Here is an 18,683-nt window from a genome sequence, read left to right as displayed (position 1 = left end):
GAAGCTATGCTATTACCGGCAAGTTCGCCCATGGTAGACAGGTTTCAGTGGAGCTTCTAGGAAAAAAGCCCTAGTGATCTACTTCTGAAAATTATTCAGTGAAAGCCTTATGAATCACAAAAGAACACAGTCCAACTTGCTTGCTTTGTACACATCCTTAGGAGGGATCATATGCTGGAGGAGCACATCATGTTTGGTGAAATAGAGGGCCAGAAAGGCAAATGAGACCCTCGAAGCAATGAATTGGTATGGTAGTTGCAACAATGGACTCAAACATGCCAGTGATCATGAGGATGATGCAGGACAAAGCAATGTTTCTTTCCTTTGTACATAAGGTTGCTATGAGTCAGAGTCAACTTGACAGCATCTGTCTATCTATCTATCTGTCTGTCTATCATCTATCAACTTTTCAGCTCCACATTCCCACTCACCTACATATCATCCCCACTACTGCCATGGCACTCATATAAGGCACTGAGTTAGGTGCCATGGGGGATGTATAGTCATCTTCTAGAAGAGAAAATTCACAGTCCGAATAACCAGTTGCCTTCCAGTCAAGCCTTTCTTCTGAGGCACCTCAGGATGAGGTCAAACCTCCAACCCTTTGGTTAGTAGCCCAAGCACTTAACCATTTGCACCACCCAGAGATTCCACAATCAGAAGTCTAGGATGATTACACAAAAATTGTGTATGAAACGCCATGACAGAGACACAAACAGAACTGTTTGTTAGGCAGAGGAAGCAATCAGAAAGATCAGATGATACTTTATGATTTTCTACTATTCATAATACTTCAGAGGCTTTCCACAACCTTCCAAACACCAGTCTGGCATTGAAGATTTACTCTCTGGTCCCATCCGATCTTTCAACTGTTATCTCTTCTTGGTAGTATCTCCCTGTTGCTCCAGCCATGCTAGCCTATTTTCCATACCCAACGTCGATCTTGCTTCCTTCTTCATTCTATTCCTACCTACCGCAACTATAGCTCCTGAAATTGCTCTGATGGTCCCAATTTTACTTCTTATGTCCTGTTCTCGTCAGAAATAGAATTGTGCTTGTCAGATCATGCACTTGATTTGGCTGCCAAGAGATGAGTCATGGTGTTCATGGCCTTCCTGCCGGGGCCAGGCTCTCCAGTTTAAAAGTTGAAGGATGGGATAAAGTCCAGGAAGGCTGAGTAACATACGCTCCCCCATGAGAAGCTGAGCACCTGCTGAGCTGATGCATCAGATCACTCATTCCAAAGGCCTAGAGTGGTGGTTGCCACATGGAAGTGCGGACTAATATGGAGCAAGCAGAGATGGAGTGAGGGTCAGGCATCTGGAAGTTTAGAAAGAATCTTGTGAAGTCTGAACTCTACCTGTCGCTTGCATTTCTTCAATATGTGGTTTGGGTTACTTCCAACTGATTGGCAGTGGAGTGTTAGAACCACAGGACCAGTTCTGCAAATTCCCTTCCTTGACAGGGCCAATTCTTAGACATAACCTCCTACCTGAAGTAGTAAGAAGTGATTTCTTCTCTGGACTCCTCTTAGATCTTCTTTTACATTATCTATACTACAGTGGCTTGTGCGTGTCTTTTCTTGAGGCTAAGAACATGTTTATGCTTCCGGCATGTGAAAGGCTATAATATTTAAACATTACTTTCTGAGAGAAGCCTTGACTGGCACCTCCAACTGGGTCAGGCACCCCTGTTACATGCTCTCTTAGCACTTAAACACCCCCTTCCAAAGCACATCACACTTAGAATCAAATATTTGCTCGCGCAATTGCTTATTTGGTATCTTCCGTCCCCAGGTGGTCTGAAGTTCATGCGAACTGTGTCTCATTCATCACTCTAGCCCTGGGGACTGCCACATGGCAGATGACTAATTATATTACTGGTTGAATGACTAAGATAACACCAACATGACTGAGGTTCATAAGAGAGAAATTCCTTTTTTTAACCTATTCAGAAAATTCATGTGTGTTGTATGTGTTTGAAGCACACATCACTTGTTTTTATTGTAAATGAATTTTGTTTCATCACCATTCTTGAGATAATCTTCCCTAAATTAGCTTCAGATTTTCCTCCATAATTTAATTTAAAGTAAGAGCTAACACGTGTAGAACATTTTACAAATTACAAAGTGCTTTTTATAAAATTAGCTTCCTTAATCCTTACAAAAATCATGAGACTGAGCAACAGAGACTCACAGAGACTAGGGCCCTTGCCCAGGGTCACACACACACAGTGAGGTGGAGTCACGGCATAAACCACTGTCACTGTGTTCCAAATCTAACACAATTCTTCTGGAGATAATGAGCATGTGAGCCTACACTAACAACTTTTTCCCCCTAAAGACGGCATTAATCATTTAAACATTATATTTTAATATAATAAGTCAGATATGGCAAGGAGTGGAAAAATAAGCACACTGGAATTCAGTTACTCTAAAGGACAGCATTGTATTTTATATTTTAGCTAGGTGGTTGAAACACATCTGCATTTGTGTCTATGTATGTTGCCTTAAGTGGGAAAAAAGTCTATTTACTTGTTGAAATCTGTCAGAATTTTCCAGTTACAGCTAGTCTTACCCTAATCAAAATGATCAGAAATTTGATTTTATTTTGCTTTTGTCAGAAGTGGTATATTTGCCTTCTATAGTGTAAGAAAATAAATTATCCTTTAGAAAGGAATTGCTTTTTGAGTAACAAGCCATTTGCTTCCTTGAGGATGCATAGTAAAAAAAAAAAAAAAAGAAAAAAAAATTATTTGTGGGGGTGGGGCCTGTTTTCTTCCTTTTATAATTGTCCTAATCCACCAGAAATAATATATAATTCCACGTAACTCTACGGCTGTCTCACAGATGTATGGTATAATATGTCTCTGTTTCCCCAACCCCAGTCTCAATCCCCTACTTCTGTTTTCTCCACTCACCCCATATCCCCGTAATTGTCACTTGGTAATGTATACGAGCGTGCGCAGAGAGGTAACAGGGCATGCTCACGTTATCCTGCCCAAGATGTGCACTGCCTTATGTCATAAACAGTAAATCTTTTATGCTGAAAGCCTGTTCATTTTCACACCATTCGCTTGTTCACTAACAGTTGTCCAGATTTTTAAATTCAGCCTCTTACACTAATCCTGCAACTGCTGGTCCCAGACAGGTGCAGGGATCAAATCGGCTCAGTTAAGTAAAACATCTGGCCTGAAAATGATAATAGGCTCTTTTTACTCCCTCAAGTCATAGGAGGAATGTAAAGTTTTCAAATGTTAAATCATGCAATTAGTCTTTAATATTCAGTTAAACATACACATTCTCTCTTTCACACACACACATACAACAAGCAGTACTTGCCCACTCTTTTATAAAACAAGATCTATAAAGGGTAAAAGCCAAGGAAACATGAGGATCTCACTTTTTGGATAACCTTGTACTGGCTCCATCTCTGGGTTTCAACAGGTATTGGCAATGCTGGTCTCACAATGGCTTAAAGGAATCTCTTTCCAGGAAGCACATGGCTAGTTTTAATGATATTCTCAGGTTTTATGACTGTGAGTTCAAAGCAAATTATAGATGATTCAAAATTAGGAAGATTATGCCTGAGGATTAGGTTATTTGATGAAGGCCTTTCACCTTACTAGTCCATTTAGAATCTAGTCTCTGACAGTGACAGGGTATAATAAACTGCTGATATTTACAGTTCCTTCTAGATCTAAAACATGATAATTTTCTGATTCTACCACTGTGTGGTGGTAGGTATGTTGTCCAGTTCTCAACAGAAAAATACAAATATCACAAGGATTCCTCATTTTCAGCAAATTTGAGAATATCTCCAGAAAACTTAGCATCAGATGATATCCCCTACTATGCTTTTAGTGGCTAAGACAACTTCTCTGTTCATGGCTAGATCCAGCCAAGAGAATTTATGCCATCATCATTGTCTAGTGAAGAATAGTGCCCTTATAGACCCAGGTCAGATAAGTTTTGATGAGGCCCAACCATGAGGGAAAGGTTAGATGAGGCACTAAAATGAAAGGGATCAATGTAAGGTCAGTAAAAGCTGAAAGAGTAAATTTTCTTAAGACCTAAGACTGGTACATACTTGTGGGGCCCAGTGCAAAATAAAAATGGAAGACCCCTTGTTCAAAAATTATTAAGAATTTCAAGATGGTGACAGCAGAACATTAAACCAAAGTAAGGCACTATTCTAAGCACAGGGGCTGTGTGACTGCACAGGTCACGTGGCCATGAAGCCAGCGCTGCTGATACCCACAATCTCATGGCATATATATTACATAATACACATTTTCAGGTCATGAGATTGACTTGTTCATCCCTGGATCCCCAATATTATTTTGTACACTACCTGCCCCACTTTAGTTCACTGTAAATGTGGGATGGATTAGACATGAGAAGCTTGATGTTTATTCGTTAAGCAATTAGGCAGCCACTCTGGTTGGTGGATGGGAACCTTTTGTAATAGTGTAGGCCCAGGATCTCAAATTGTGGCCCCTGGACTAGCAACCTCAGCATCACACAAGAACTTCATAGATGTATATTCACTGCCCCCACCCCAGACCTACTGAATCAGAAACTCTGAGGTTGGGTGCAAGAATTTGTGTTTTAACAAACCCGCAAGATGATTCTGATCAAGCCAAAGTTTGAGAACTATTTGATCATGAAATAGACAATGGGAACTTTGAATAGGACAGCGGTAGAACGGCTGGAGGATAGAGGAAAGATCCAGAAATATTTAGAAGGCATGACTGGCCAGATGTGATGACTAAATGGATATAGGAGAAGAAGTCTAGTATAGCTCCCAGATTTCTGGTTGCCGTGACTGCTTCATTGTGGTACCACTTACTGAGAGAGAAAAACAGTCAGGTCTTAGTGTACAGAGGAGGAATTTATTTTGGAATAAATAGATAAACACATAGATGAAGACCTCCAACTCTCCATTCAAATGTCTCCTGATGTCTAGAATCATTTAATGATAAATGATTTAAATATTTTAAAACTTTTTATGATTCGTCTGAAATAATCAATAAAATACAATAAAATCAATGCTATCCTAAGCTACACTTATACACCGTAATTACTTTTGGGGTCCCTAATCCACTTACCACAAAGGGAAATAAAAAACCTAGAATGATAGGCAGTGAGGAAAGCTGGTGGCAATCAGCTGTAACTAACAGAGGAATAAAAAGAAAGAGAGAATGGGGTGGGGTGTAAGTGAAGGAGAGATCGAACTCTCTAGGTGGGGTGAATATAGTATGTTATATTATGTACCTTATATAATACGCATAAAAATAGAAAAATAAAAAGAATGAAATAATACACTGAGAAAAAATATTTGCAAATTGTATATCTGATAAAGAATTTGCATTCAGAATATACAAAGAACTTTTAAAACAAAACAATAAGAAGACAAACAGCCCAATTCAAAAGGTGAGTAAAATCAACCTCATTAAAGAAGAGATATAGATGACAAATAAGCATGTTAAAAGATGATCAAACCATTAGTTGTTAGAAAAATGCAATTAAAACACAATTAGAGACCACTACACACCTACCAAAATGGTTAAAATGTAAAAGATCGGTAATATGAAATGCTGGTGAGAATGCAATAGCTGAAATGCTCATTCATTGCTGGTCAGAATGCAAAATGGTACAGCGACCTTGGAAAACAGTTTGATAGGTTCTTAGAAAGTAAATATCCATTGATGATATAACCAAGAAATCGCAACCGCAGGATATTACTCAAGAGAAATGAAAGCATAATGTCCACACAAAGACCTGTATGTGACCCTTTGTAACAACTTTATTCATTATTACCCACAACTGAAAACAACCCAAATGTCCATCAACTAGTGAGCAGATGAACAAAGTGTGGTACAGCCATAAATGGAATGTTGTCGTGGTTAGGTGCTGTCAAGTTGATTCTGACTCATAGCGACCCTATGTACAACAGAACAAAACACTGCCCGATCCTGCACCATCTTCACAACTGTTGCAATGTTTGAGTCCACTGTTGGCAGCCACTGTGTCAATCCATCTCATTGAGGGTCTTCCTCTTTTTCGCTGACCCTCTACCTTACCAATCATGATGTCCTTCTCCAGGGACTGGTTCCTCCTGGTAACATGCCCAAAGTACGTGAGAAGAAGTCTTGCCATCCTAGCTTCCAAGGAGCACTCTGGCTACAACTCAGCAATATAAAGTAACAAACCTACTGAAACATACAGCAATGATGACTTTCAAAAGCATTTTTCACCAACAAAAGCAACTCTTTCTAGCCAAATGACCAGGAAAAGCGGCTGCTTGTAAACAATAAGCACAGTACTTCAACCAGACACCACAGAAGAAAAATTATGGCCCCATGCTAGCAAATGGTGGGTGAGGAGACTAGACTTCCACCTTCACCAGGCTATAAGGAGGTGTCCCAACACACTGCCTGGGTATGTTAGAAAAGGCCAAGTAGGGAGATATATGCTGAGCAAATAATCCGAGAAGCTGAACTATATGAAGAACAGCACGGCATCAGGATTGGAGGAAGACTCATTAACAACCTGAGATATGCAGATAACACAACCTTGCTTGCTGAAAGTGAAGAGGTCTTGAAGCCCTTACTGATGAAGATCAAAGACCACAGCCTTCAGTGTGGATACACCTCAACATAAAGCAAACAAAAATCCTCACAACTTGACCAATGAGCAACATTATGATAAACAAAGAAAATATTGAAGTTGTCAAGGATTTCATTTTACTCGGATCCTCATTCAAAGCCCAAGGAAGCAGCAGTCAAGAAATCAAACAATGTATCACATTGGGCAAATCTGCAGCAAAAGGCCTCTTTAAAGTTTTAGAAAGCAAAGATATCACCTTAAGGACTAAGGTGCACCTGACGCAAGCCATGGTATTTTCAATTGCCTCACATGCGTGTGAAAGCTGGCCAATGAATAAGGAAGACTGAAGAAGAATTGATGCATTTGAATTATGGTGTTGGCAAAGAATATGGAATATACCATGGACTGCCAGAAGAACAACAAAGTCTGTCTTGGAAGAAGTACAGCCAGAGTGCTCCTTAGAAGCAAGGATGGCAAGACTTAACTTTGGACATGGTATTGGGAGGGACCAGTCCCTGGAGAAGGACATCATGCTTGGTAAAGTAGAGGAATGGCAAAAAAGAGAAAGACCCTCAACAAGATGGATTGATCAGGGGCTGATCAATATGCTCAGACATAGCAACAATTGTGAGAATGGTCCAGGAATGGGCAGCATTTCATTTTTTTGTACATAGGGTCGCTCTGAGTTGGAACTGACTTGATGGCCCCTAACAATAACAACAATGCCAAATGAAAGAAGCCTGACACAGAACAATACATACTCTATGATTTAGTTTATTTTTCATTCTGGAAAAAGGCAAAACTATAAGGAAAGGAATAAGATCAATGATTTCCAGGGGCTCAGGTTTGGAGGAAAGGGGGTGACTGCAATTGCAGGCACACAGTATGTTTTTTGGCATGACAGAAATATTCTATAGCATTAGACGGTTACTAAGTGAGGGCTTCAAAATTCTCTTCACGTTCAGCAAGTAAGGTTGTGTCATCTACATATCACAGGTTGTTAATGAGTCTTCCTCGAATCCTGATACAGCGTTCTTCTTCATGTAGTCCAGCTTCTCAGATTATTTGCTCAGAATACAGATTGAATAAGCACAGCGAAAGGATACAACCCTGAATGACATGTTTCCTGATTTTAAAGCACGCAGCATCCCCTTGTTCTGTTTGAACGATTGCCTCTTGGTCTATGTTAAATACTAGTAAAGCATATTTATTTCTATTTTTAGGTAAAATTAACATAAATATATTATTTCATTTCTATACTTCAAAGGATTGTCTTAAGCACCCGTTGGGTGCATGTACCTCCACAGTGAAAACACTAGATTAAACCGTAATAGAAAACAGATAAGCTCCAACAAAGGAGCCCTGGTGGTGCAAAGGTTAAGCACTTGGCTACTAACTGAAAGACTGGCAGTTTCAACCCACCCACTGACTCTGCCAGAGAAAGACCGGGCAATATGTTTCTGTAAAGATTACAGCCAAGAAAATCCTATGGGGCAGTTCTATTCTGCCACATGGGGTTGCTATGAGTCGAAAATCAACTGAATAGAACCTAACAGCAACAAGCTCCAAGCATTCTATGACTTACTAGGGAATATTGATCAGATCGAATCTGATGAGGTTATCTTTTGAAACAAAGGGATTTCTATACATCTATTTTTGCTTGTGAAGGCTTATTTTTATGAACATTCTCCTATGAGGATCTAAGGTATCTGTGAGAATAGATTATGAGCGCTTACATCATATCTTTCCAGATTTAGTCATATTTATTCAAACCTGTCACTACCTCAGTAAGAATACCATGATTTTCCTAAATGACATATGTATATTCTGTTCCATAAAATGCATTGAAGCAGCTCTACATTCCTAGCCATGAGACTACAGTAGAATCATAGAATCAGCAAACATTTAGAACTGGAACAAATCTTAGGGGTCAGGAGTTTATAGCACTTTGTCATTGTCCGTGTCTAGATTCTAAATGATGATTTTGAGGTGAAAGGCCCTTGTCTAAGTGCAAGCTCTCAAATAACCCAGTCTTTAGGCATCATGAACTTTTAAATCTGGAACCATCCATAATCTATAGATTATAATAAGTAAAATAGTATACATTTGTTTCCCTTCCAGCATTTATTTCCAAGACTTCAGAATATATGGATTTTTCCCCTTTGACAAGGCAGAAATTGGTGGGGGTGGGGGGGAGAGAGAAATAAAGGGATTCCAACTTCTGAGTGTTATGCAGTATTTTAACTGGAATGTTTCAGTTGTGGCACCCTGGGGAAAGCTGGCCTCCAACTTGGAGAGTGTAAAGTATGTTGTGAACAATAACAAGAAAGCAGATGGATTGGCAAGGAAGCCTCTGCATCTCTTCGCTGTGAGTTTTTACTTAAAAACAAGAGAGACATCCCAGAAGCAAAGGGCCTCTTCAATTTGAGATATAATGTTGTGAATCAATTAATTAACATGCGTTTAATGCAGTTTAATATAAAACATTGCTTATTATACATTTAAAAAAATGTTATTTCTAATGGTAGACATATTTTGTTTTCTTTTTCAATGTGTGTTTACTTTCACAAGAAAAGATTAGCTCTCCCTAAGCAACAGTAATATAAGATGAGCACATGTACACGCACACAACAAGGATGGTACTCAAAATCCTCAATTTTACAAATCTGGTATTCCAATTTTCCTATTATATATAATTTTAATTACCTCATATTATAATATGTACATAATTCTGAGTTCTATTTTTTTACATCTACATTACTTCATCCACAAATTGCCATTTTGAATGATCACATGATATTCTATTGCCTTAACATCCAACAGTTTGCCTAATAAGCTCCTTACCTTCGAGTTATGCCTTAGATTACGCCTAGGGAAGTAGTTTGCAAACCTTAGTGTGCATGAGAATCACCTGGGGATTTGTTAAAATACAGATTGTTCACATACGCGCACAGGCGCGCACTTGCGCACACAGACACAGACACACACAGACACACACAGACAGACACACACACACACACACACACACACATTTCTGATCCAGTAAGCCTGAGGTGAGGCACAAGAATTTCCATTTCTAACAAGTTCCCAGGGGATGTAGATGATGCTGGCCTGGGGATCACACTTTGAGAACCACCTATCTAGGAATCGCTTGTTGATGTGAGCTCACTTGCTTATCATGGACATTATTGCTATTCTCTACCTGGAAACTATTTCCCCAAATGGAAAAATCCTCATTTCATTTCTTAAATGAAGCATTTTGAAATGTATATCAAGAAGCTAGGTCCTGCCTAATTAAATATTGGTCATGTGTTATTCCTTAAAGCTATCTTAAACTTTAGAATTAAGTTCAGCCTTGCTTGCAATGAGATGAAAATTTTAGGATCTCAAGAGGTGGAAGTCAGTAAAAGGATTTCATAATTCCTTTATTTCCTATAAAAATACTAGTATAAGCAACATTCATATATTCACTTATTGCTTCTAGTCCTCTCCTGAAGGTGAAATCCTTCAGTGTTCTGATCGGTTCTGGGCCTTCCGCTAACATGGCTCTGCTGGTGATGGGAAAACCCAAAGGGAGTTTTGGGTTCTCCCAAACGTACAGCCAAGCTCAATGAGGGAAACCTGATGATTGTTTGACAGACTACAGGGGAGAGGCAATCTAATTCATTTTGTTACTGCCCCCTCAGGACAGACATTGTGGGCTCTAGGTATTAGCCATTCATAAATTAGCATTTAAAAAATTAATAATAATTTTTTCTACTCTGTTACAATACATGGAAAGTAAGCCAGCATAATTTCTAAACAAAGAGCAGTTTTTTATCAGGAAACTTGTAAATATGACATGTTTTCCTCCCTTACTGCAGTGTAGAGCCTATCTTTTAGGAGAGAGGTATCTTGGCTGCAACTTGCTTCCCATGAAAAAGATAAATTATCATCTGGTGATGTCAGAGGGTCTCACATCCATTGGGATTTTTCTGGGGCTCCTTATAAAATAAGTTATGAAAAATTTGCAAAAACATCGGTCTTTCATTTATTTGTCTAGTCATTCGTCACTTTGGGAAGCTTTGGCCTAAAAGAACTTTTGAATTCATTTCACTTTTATGCTCCATGAATTAGTATATACAGTTAGGAACATAATTATGACAACTGCCCTTCTTTCTATTTTATCTGGAGAAATACTGTACATTGTTACTTATCTTTTGTTATCACATATGGTATCCTTCAGAGTATCTGACTACTTCTGGATATTCTACTAAAACTTCAAATTTTAGACTTTTCACTCTAGGCTGGAGAGTTTGTCACGATCTTCAGGAAATGCATTTCACTCTTCCCTAGGAGATCATCATTCTAGAACAAACCAGAAACAAATCCATTACTTTTTTTGTCTAAAACCTTTTCTGGAAAACAGCAAGGCAGGGATATAACCATCTAAGAGTTCATGGAAAGCCTAGAAGATGAAATGAAAATATTACTTCTGTCTACATAGTCTTCAGCTTCTAACCTAGAAAACCAACTTTGCCAGAAACACATTCCTTTGTTCTACCCATTGCTGTTTGATGTAGCTAAAGAGAGTGATGATAATTAAGCTACTCCACACCATTTCTCAGAGTATGGTTTAGGAAAATAACACATCTCATACACAACTTTTGATCAGTCACTACCCATCTTTTCTCCTGGATGAACAACTGGATTCTGAAAGCCAACTGAGAACTATGGATACTCCATACTGTTTTATAGACCATGAACTACTTCTGCTGCTGCTTCAGAAAGGGTGATCATACATGATGAAATATCAAAGTGGAAATATCCTAGGCATCTGTAGATATTGGCTGCAGACTCTGTGAGGATATGTCACTAAAATTCTAAGATGTGTAAACAGGAAAGCATGAGTTCAAGGCATAAGGAACTTTTTAACTGCTGAGGAAAAGAGTGTAACCTCAGAATAGGAGGAGAGAAAGAGACTTGGAAGGGAAACAGAAACAGAAAAGATGGAGACATAGGAGCATAACTAGGAAAATCTAGTCTCATTGTAGCCAAGAAAGGAGAAGTTCTCAAGTAAATGGTGCACCATGTCAAATAATTCAGATAATCCATGTCAAACAGGATGACTTCAAAAGGACCATTGAATCTGGCAGTTGAAACATCATTCATGACTTCTCAGTGAATTTCAACTACAAAGTATTCATGAGTATTCACACAACATTCTCTGTTGCATAGACAAGTTAAAGGAAATTAAAAAAAAAAATTTCTATTCTTTCAGTGGAAAAACAAAAAAGAATAACACTCAAAAGTTACTTGAGTGAAAGAAACAAAGCCAGAGCTGAGAAAGCCAATTCTTTTTAGATTTACTCTGATCTGCCTCCTCTAGAAAGCCCTTCCTGATACCCCCAGAGTGACTACGGTACCTGTTCTCCAAGGACCTTGTGACACCTCTCACACTGCCCTGCAATCACTGATTGAACTGAGCTCGACTCTGAGCATTTTGGAGCCAGGGTGTGGGGTTCTTTTCCCCTGATTGATCTAGCACTGTGTCTAACCTAGAGGAGAAACATATTAAATATTTATGTAATAAATGAATGAATGAAATGCCTATAGATTGGAATAGGGGAAAAAAAGAAAAAGACATCAATGCTTAATGACACATCCCAGTATGTTTTACTGAAAGCATTTTGAATCATAATGTATACTCATTACCAGGATTATTACTTTCCCTCAAATTTGATAGGCTCTTTTATGAAAGATTTTCATTTGTATTCATTAAAAGAAAAAAAAACCCACACATCAGTAAGTGCAGAGGCTGACCAGTCTATTTTCCCCTCTAACTGGCAGCATTCACAGTAACTTTATTGTGTGAAATAATGTTGTTTCCTCCCCCCTTTCTCTTGCTTATGTCTGACCTTCCATTAAAAGTTGCTTAGAAACTGCTTAGCGAATAGTCAGGGGTGCTCCTCGCTGACATCTTCCTTTTGTGATTTCTCAGCTATTCTGTCGGTTTGTTCCCTTTCCATAAGCGTTTTAGGCTTCTTTTCATTTTCTTTCAACAGACAAGACTAAAGCTCAGTATTTTCCTTCCATTGAAAGGAAAGATAAAAAAAGGAAACATCCACCTCTTCTGAAGCTTTGCTGCATACAGGCAGCCTCCATATACACCTGTCAGTTAAGAGCGGAGTAGATTAGCAAAGCTTCCATGGGCTTTTGATTTTTATTAATGGCTTTGCACAGTGTGCTAAGCAAGTCATGAAGTGAAAAAAAAAAAAAAAAATACTGAAAATACAAAGTCTATGTTGCTCACTGAAATCAACCAGACTTGGAGGACATGAAATGAGAGGCCGTGTGGTTTCCCTTCATAAAAAACAGAGATTGATCCACACTATCCTGTGAACATAAGCCAGCTAGAATCAAAAATAGAATTCTATAATGCCCAAGGAATGGGGTTGTCCCCAGGACTGCAGAATGCAGAAATAATTGCTGCTATGTGCTTTCCTCATCTCAACACTTATATTGGGGTAAATGTTCAAGTTGAACTACACACCAAGGATGGCCCTGAAAAGAAAGATACTTCAATGCAACCTTTATTAGATACCTACTATGGGTTAAAGGAGCCCTGGTGGAGCAATCGTTAAACACTCAGCTGCTAACTGAAACGTGGGTAGTTCAAACCTACTAGCTGCTCTGCAGGAGAAAAGATCTGTCAATCTGCTCCCTTAGGGATTACCAAAAACATGTTGTCATTGAGTCAATTCGGACCCTGTAGGACAGAGTACAACTACCCCATAGGGTTTCCAAGACTGTAATCTTTATGGGAGGAGACTGCCACTTTCTCCTGCTGAGCTGCTGGCGGGTTAAAACTACTGAACTTTCAGTTAGCAGTCAAGTGCTTAACCACTGCACCAACAGGAATCTTCCTTAAAGACTGTTGTTGTTGTTGTTAGGTGCTGTCAAGTTGGTTCTGACTCATAGTGACCCTATGTACAACAGAAAGAAACACTGCCCAGTCGTATACCATCCTTATGATTCTTATTATGCTTGAGCCCATTGTTGCAGCCACTGTGTCAATCCATCTCGTTGAGGGTCTTCCTCTTTTTTGGCTGATCCTCTACTTTACCAAGCATGATGTTCCTCTCCAGGGACTGATACCTTCTGATAACATGTCCAAAGTATGTGAGATGAAGTCCCGCTATCCTTGCTACTAAGGAGTATTCTAGGTGTATTTCTTCCAAGATAGATTTGAATGTTCTTCAGGCAGTACATGGTATATTCAATATTCTTTGCCAACACCCTAATTTGAAGGCATCCATTCTTCTTTGGTCTTCCTTATTCAATGTCCAGCTTTCACATGCGTATGAAGTGATTGAAAACACCATGGCTTGAGTCCAGTGCACCTTGGTCCCTAAAGAGACATCTTTGCTTTTTAACACTTTAAAGACATCTTTTGCAGCAGATTTGCCCAATGCAATGTGTCATTTGATTTCTTGACTGCTGCTTCCATGGGTATTGATTGTGGATCCAAGTAAAATGAAATCCTTGACAACTTCAGTCTTTTCTCCATTTATCATGATGTTACTTATTGGTCCAGTTGTGATGATTTTTGTTTTATGTTGAGGTGTAATCCATACTGAAGGCTGTAGTCTTTGATCTACGTCAGTAAGTGCTTCAACTAGATGAGTTGTGGAATGACATCAAGGACATTACACACGAAGAAAGCAAGAGGTCATTAAAAATATAGGAAAGACAGAAAAGACCGAAATGGATGTCCGAAGAGACTCTGAAACTTGCTCTTGAACGTCAAGTAGCTAAAGCAAATGGAAGAAATGATGAAAAGAGTTGAACAGATTTCAAAGGGTGGCTCAAGAAGACAAAGTAAAGTATTATTATGACATGTACAAAGACCTGGAGTTAGAAAACCAAAAGGGACAAACACACTCGGTATTTCTCAACTGAAAGAATTGAAGAAAAAATCCAAGCCTCAAGTTGCAATATTGAAGGATTCTATGAGCAAAATACTGAATGATGCAGGAAGCATCAAAAGAAGATGGAAGGAATACACAGAGTCACTGTACCAAAAAGAATTGGTTGACATTCAGTCATTTCAGAAGGTAGCATATGATCAAGAACTGATGGTACTGAAGGAAGAGGTCCAAGCTGCTGCACTGAAGACATTGGCAAAAAAACAAGGCTCCAGGAATTGATGGAATACCAACTGAGAAATTTCAACAAATGGATGCAGCACTGGAAGTGCCCACATGTCTATGCCAAGAAATTTGGAAGACAGCTACATGGCCGACTGACTGGAAGAGATCCATATTTATGCCTATTCCCAAGAAAGGTGATCCAACTGAGTTTAGAAATTATCGAACAATATCACTAATATCGCATGCAAGTAAAATTTTGATGAAGATCATTCAAAAGTGGCTGCAGCAGTATATCCACAGGGATGTGCCAGAAATTCAAGGGGGATTCAGAGGAGGATGTGAAATGAGGGATATCATTGCTGATGTCAGATGGATCCTGGCTGAAAGCAGACAATACAAGAAAGATGTTTACCTGTGTTTTATTGACTATGCAAAGGCATTCGACTGTGTGGATCATAACAAATTATGGATAACATTGGGAAGAATGGGAATTCCAGAACACTTAATTGTGCTCATGAGGAACCTGTACATAGATCAAGAGGCAGTGATTTGGACGGAACAAGGAGATACTACGTGATTTAAAGTCAGGAAAGATGTGCGTCAGGGTTGTATTCATTCACTATTCTTATTCAATGCGTATGCTGAGCAAATAATCCGAGAAGGTGGACTGCATGAAGAAGAACACGGCATCAGTATTCGAGGAAGACTCGTTAACAACCTGCAATATGCAGATGACACAACCTTGCTTGCTGAAAGTGAAGATGACTGATGAAGATCAAAGACTACAGCCTTCAGTATGGATTACACTTCAACATAAAGAAAACAAAAAAATTCTTAAAGATTACAGCCTAGAAAACTTTATGGCGTAGTTCTACTCTGTCTTATAGGGTTGATATGAGTCGGAATCAACTGGACAGCACACACCACCACCACTATGGGTTAGGTAATGTTCTGTAGTCTAGAAAGTGAGTTGCAGTGGGGAAGGGGAAACAGAATAAGAAATAAGAAAGGCACAGCCCATGCCTTCAAGGAACTCTCAATCGTGGGTGGGGAGGGGTATATGTTGCACAACCTATGACACTGTCTGTGCTGTGGTCGCTCTATAAACAGAGTATTACACAAGTATTAGGAACAGTGGAATGAAATCTACCTGGAAGGGGAAGAGAAAGCGGATGGAGTTAGAGAAAACTTCATATACATGAGGAATTGAAGCCAAGCTTGATTAAACGGAATTCTATTAGGTGAATGACATCATGGAAATCTGAGATGTGTCTGTGGAAGAATAGAGAGGCACGCCCGTCATTTTCCCTTATGATTGGAGCATGACAGCGGTAATTAGTTGGTTGTCGAGATTTGACCTAGGTAACTGAGCTAACTTCACCCTCACCTGCAGCCTTGCTCAGTTGTATTGCAGGGCTTGGGGAAATCACTCAGATTATATATATGTTGCTGATGTTTTCTGACCCCAAAACTAGGACACATACTATGACTATGATGCTTTTTCAGATTTGTGAGATTATTTTTATGGAAAACTGTAAGGATATTATTAACAAAGGACATAGTACACAGTATCCTCATTGGGAGGATCCAGGGAAGACATTTCTTCCTGATTTTAGTATTAGGATTGGTTGTGCTTCCCCTGAGCAAGGCACCGAATTTCATTTTCTCATTGGCTGCTAGTAAGTTTAGCATCAACTCCGTGTCAAATCAGTAGCAAACATATATAATCTTTTTGTATACATTGTTGTGATAGTCACTATCACAGCTGCATTTTATACCCCTGCTCTTGCTTGTCCTTTTCTTTCTCATCGATCTCAACTTTATAGAATCTTTTATTTTATGTATCTTTTAAATCCTTTGGAAGCAAAAGGATTGAATGAATGGACAAGAAAATAAAATTTTCAACATTTAATTAAATCATAATTTCCCCGGAAAACTAAAGTGGTAAAATTACTGGTTTAAGCCCAGCCACTGAGAGACTGTTGAGCAAGAGGACTTCGAGTCCTTGACGCTGCTTTGCTTTTACCCTAAATATATGTAAAACTCAAGGTTAAAAGTTTCCTTTCCATGGCTATAATTTTAAGTTTCCATCACACATAGCAGAACTCTAAATAATGAGTTAATCATGAGAGCAATTATCTAAAGAGAGTAACTGTCAACAACTTGGCTGAGAAAATGAGTGAGCTTTGAAAAGCCCTGTAAAATTTTTTCCTGGATGCTTTACTCCATAGAAACTAGTGCTGAGGAGTCAATATTCCAACATTTTCATCATACATTAATATCTTGCCCTTTTGTCAAATCAAGGTAATATAGACATTTTTCTTTCTAAAATTAAAAACAAAACTTATATAAATTGGTAAGAGCATAGCATTGTCCAGAATGAAATTAAGATTTTCCCCAAATGCTCATGCCATTGTTTAAAATCCTGCTTTTCCCACATTTAAAAAAAATACATTTTACTCTCAAATCTTTCTCTCCTCTTTTACTTACATATATTCGGGATAGTCACATGTCAAGAAACTGGAGCTCTCTATGATTTCCAGAATCAAGAAGCTGAAGAGTTTTTGATGCAGAGCTATCCTACATACACAAGTTGCCAGCACTTTTAAATTTTTCACTTTCTTGCTGAAAAAGAGAAGGGAGCAAGCATTTATTATGCACCTACCACATGGCAGGTGTTTCGCCAAGTGCTTTGTATATATTATCTCTCTTAATCCTCACAGTAACCCTATGAGGAAGGCAGTTTTATCCCCATTTTATAGCTCAGGAAACCCAAGCTCAGGGAGGATAAGTAACTTGCCCTGGGTCACTCAACCACCCGGTGGATTATGACCTTGGATCTGTCCTACTGCAAAGCACTTGGTCCTGCCATAAAACGTATCACCTTCCACCTTGCAAGTCTTGCAAGTGCCTGGCAAGACCTTTTCTCTTCTCACTATGATATTTTCAACTTGTTCATAGATTTTTCATATTGAGTCATGTATCTATATATACATATATATGTGTATATATGTATCTTCAATCAGAGTTCTTTATGTTGAGTTTCTTATTCTTTATATTTAATCTAAGGCATTTTCATCTCTTGGAAAACAGTTTTCTTTAGATCACATGGAAAATTTTAGATCATATAGTTACCATAAAGATACACTGCAAGAATCATTGCAACTTAATTTTAAAATTAAGCTATTAATAAAAAACCAGCAGTAGTATCAAATTAAGAAAAACATTTACACACCAACAATTGAACAGATTTTTCCCTTTATTCCCCTCTCCTGGGTAACTATTTCTGCAGAACAAATTACTCCAAAACTCAGCAGTTTAAAACAACCATTTTATTATATTTCATAATTTTTGTGGGTCAGAAATTTGAGTAGGATTTATGTGGCCCAGTTTTCTGCTCCAAACGGCTTTGACTGAAGTAACTGGGTGATATTCAGCTGACCGATGCGCTGACCTAGAGGCTTCAAGGCAGCTTCACTCATGTCTGAACTTTGGTGGGATGGCTGGGAGGCTGGACTCAGCCGGGACTGTCACCTGAAGCATCTACGCTAGCCTGTCATGACTTCCAGAGAAGCCAGGAAGAGAGTTAGGCAAGGGCAAGTAAAAGTATCACCATGCTACCATTTTTAACTTCCCTGTTCTTGATTCAGCATTCATTTGATTGCTGTAAACCTTTGACTGTTTTCCAATGTTCTGACATAGTTGGTTCTGACAGCTTCTGCTTGTTTTCATTGTTTCTGTGGGAGGATCTTAGAATCCTATATATAGACCTTAGAGCCACCTATTCCACCATTTTGCTGATGTCACTCATCCACATCCCCTTTTGATGTATAAATATTTATTCCAGGAGCCTGATAATATGATATATGCTTTAAATTCATCCATTGATAGGCAGCATTGCAAAAGCTTTATTGGAGGGATAGCCTAATAATGAAAGGTAT

Source organism: Trichechus manatus, unplaced genomic scaffold, assembly GCF_000243295.1.
Source record: "Trichechus manatus latirostris isolate Lorelei unplaced genomic scaffold, TriManLat1.0 scaffold00098, whole genome shotgun sequence".
Lineage (NCBI taxonomy): Eukaryota > Metazoa > Chordata > Mammalia > Sirenia > Trichechidae > Trichechus > Trichechus manatus.
Note: the sequence above shows the minus strand (reverse complement) of the source record.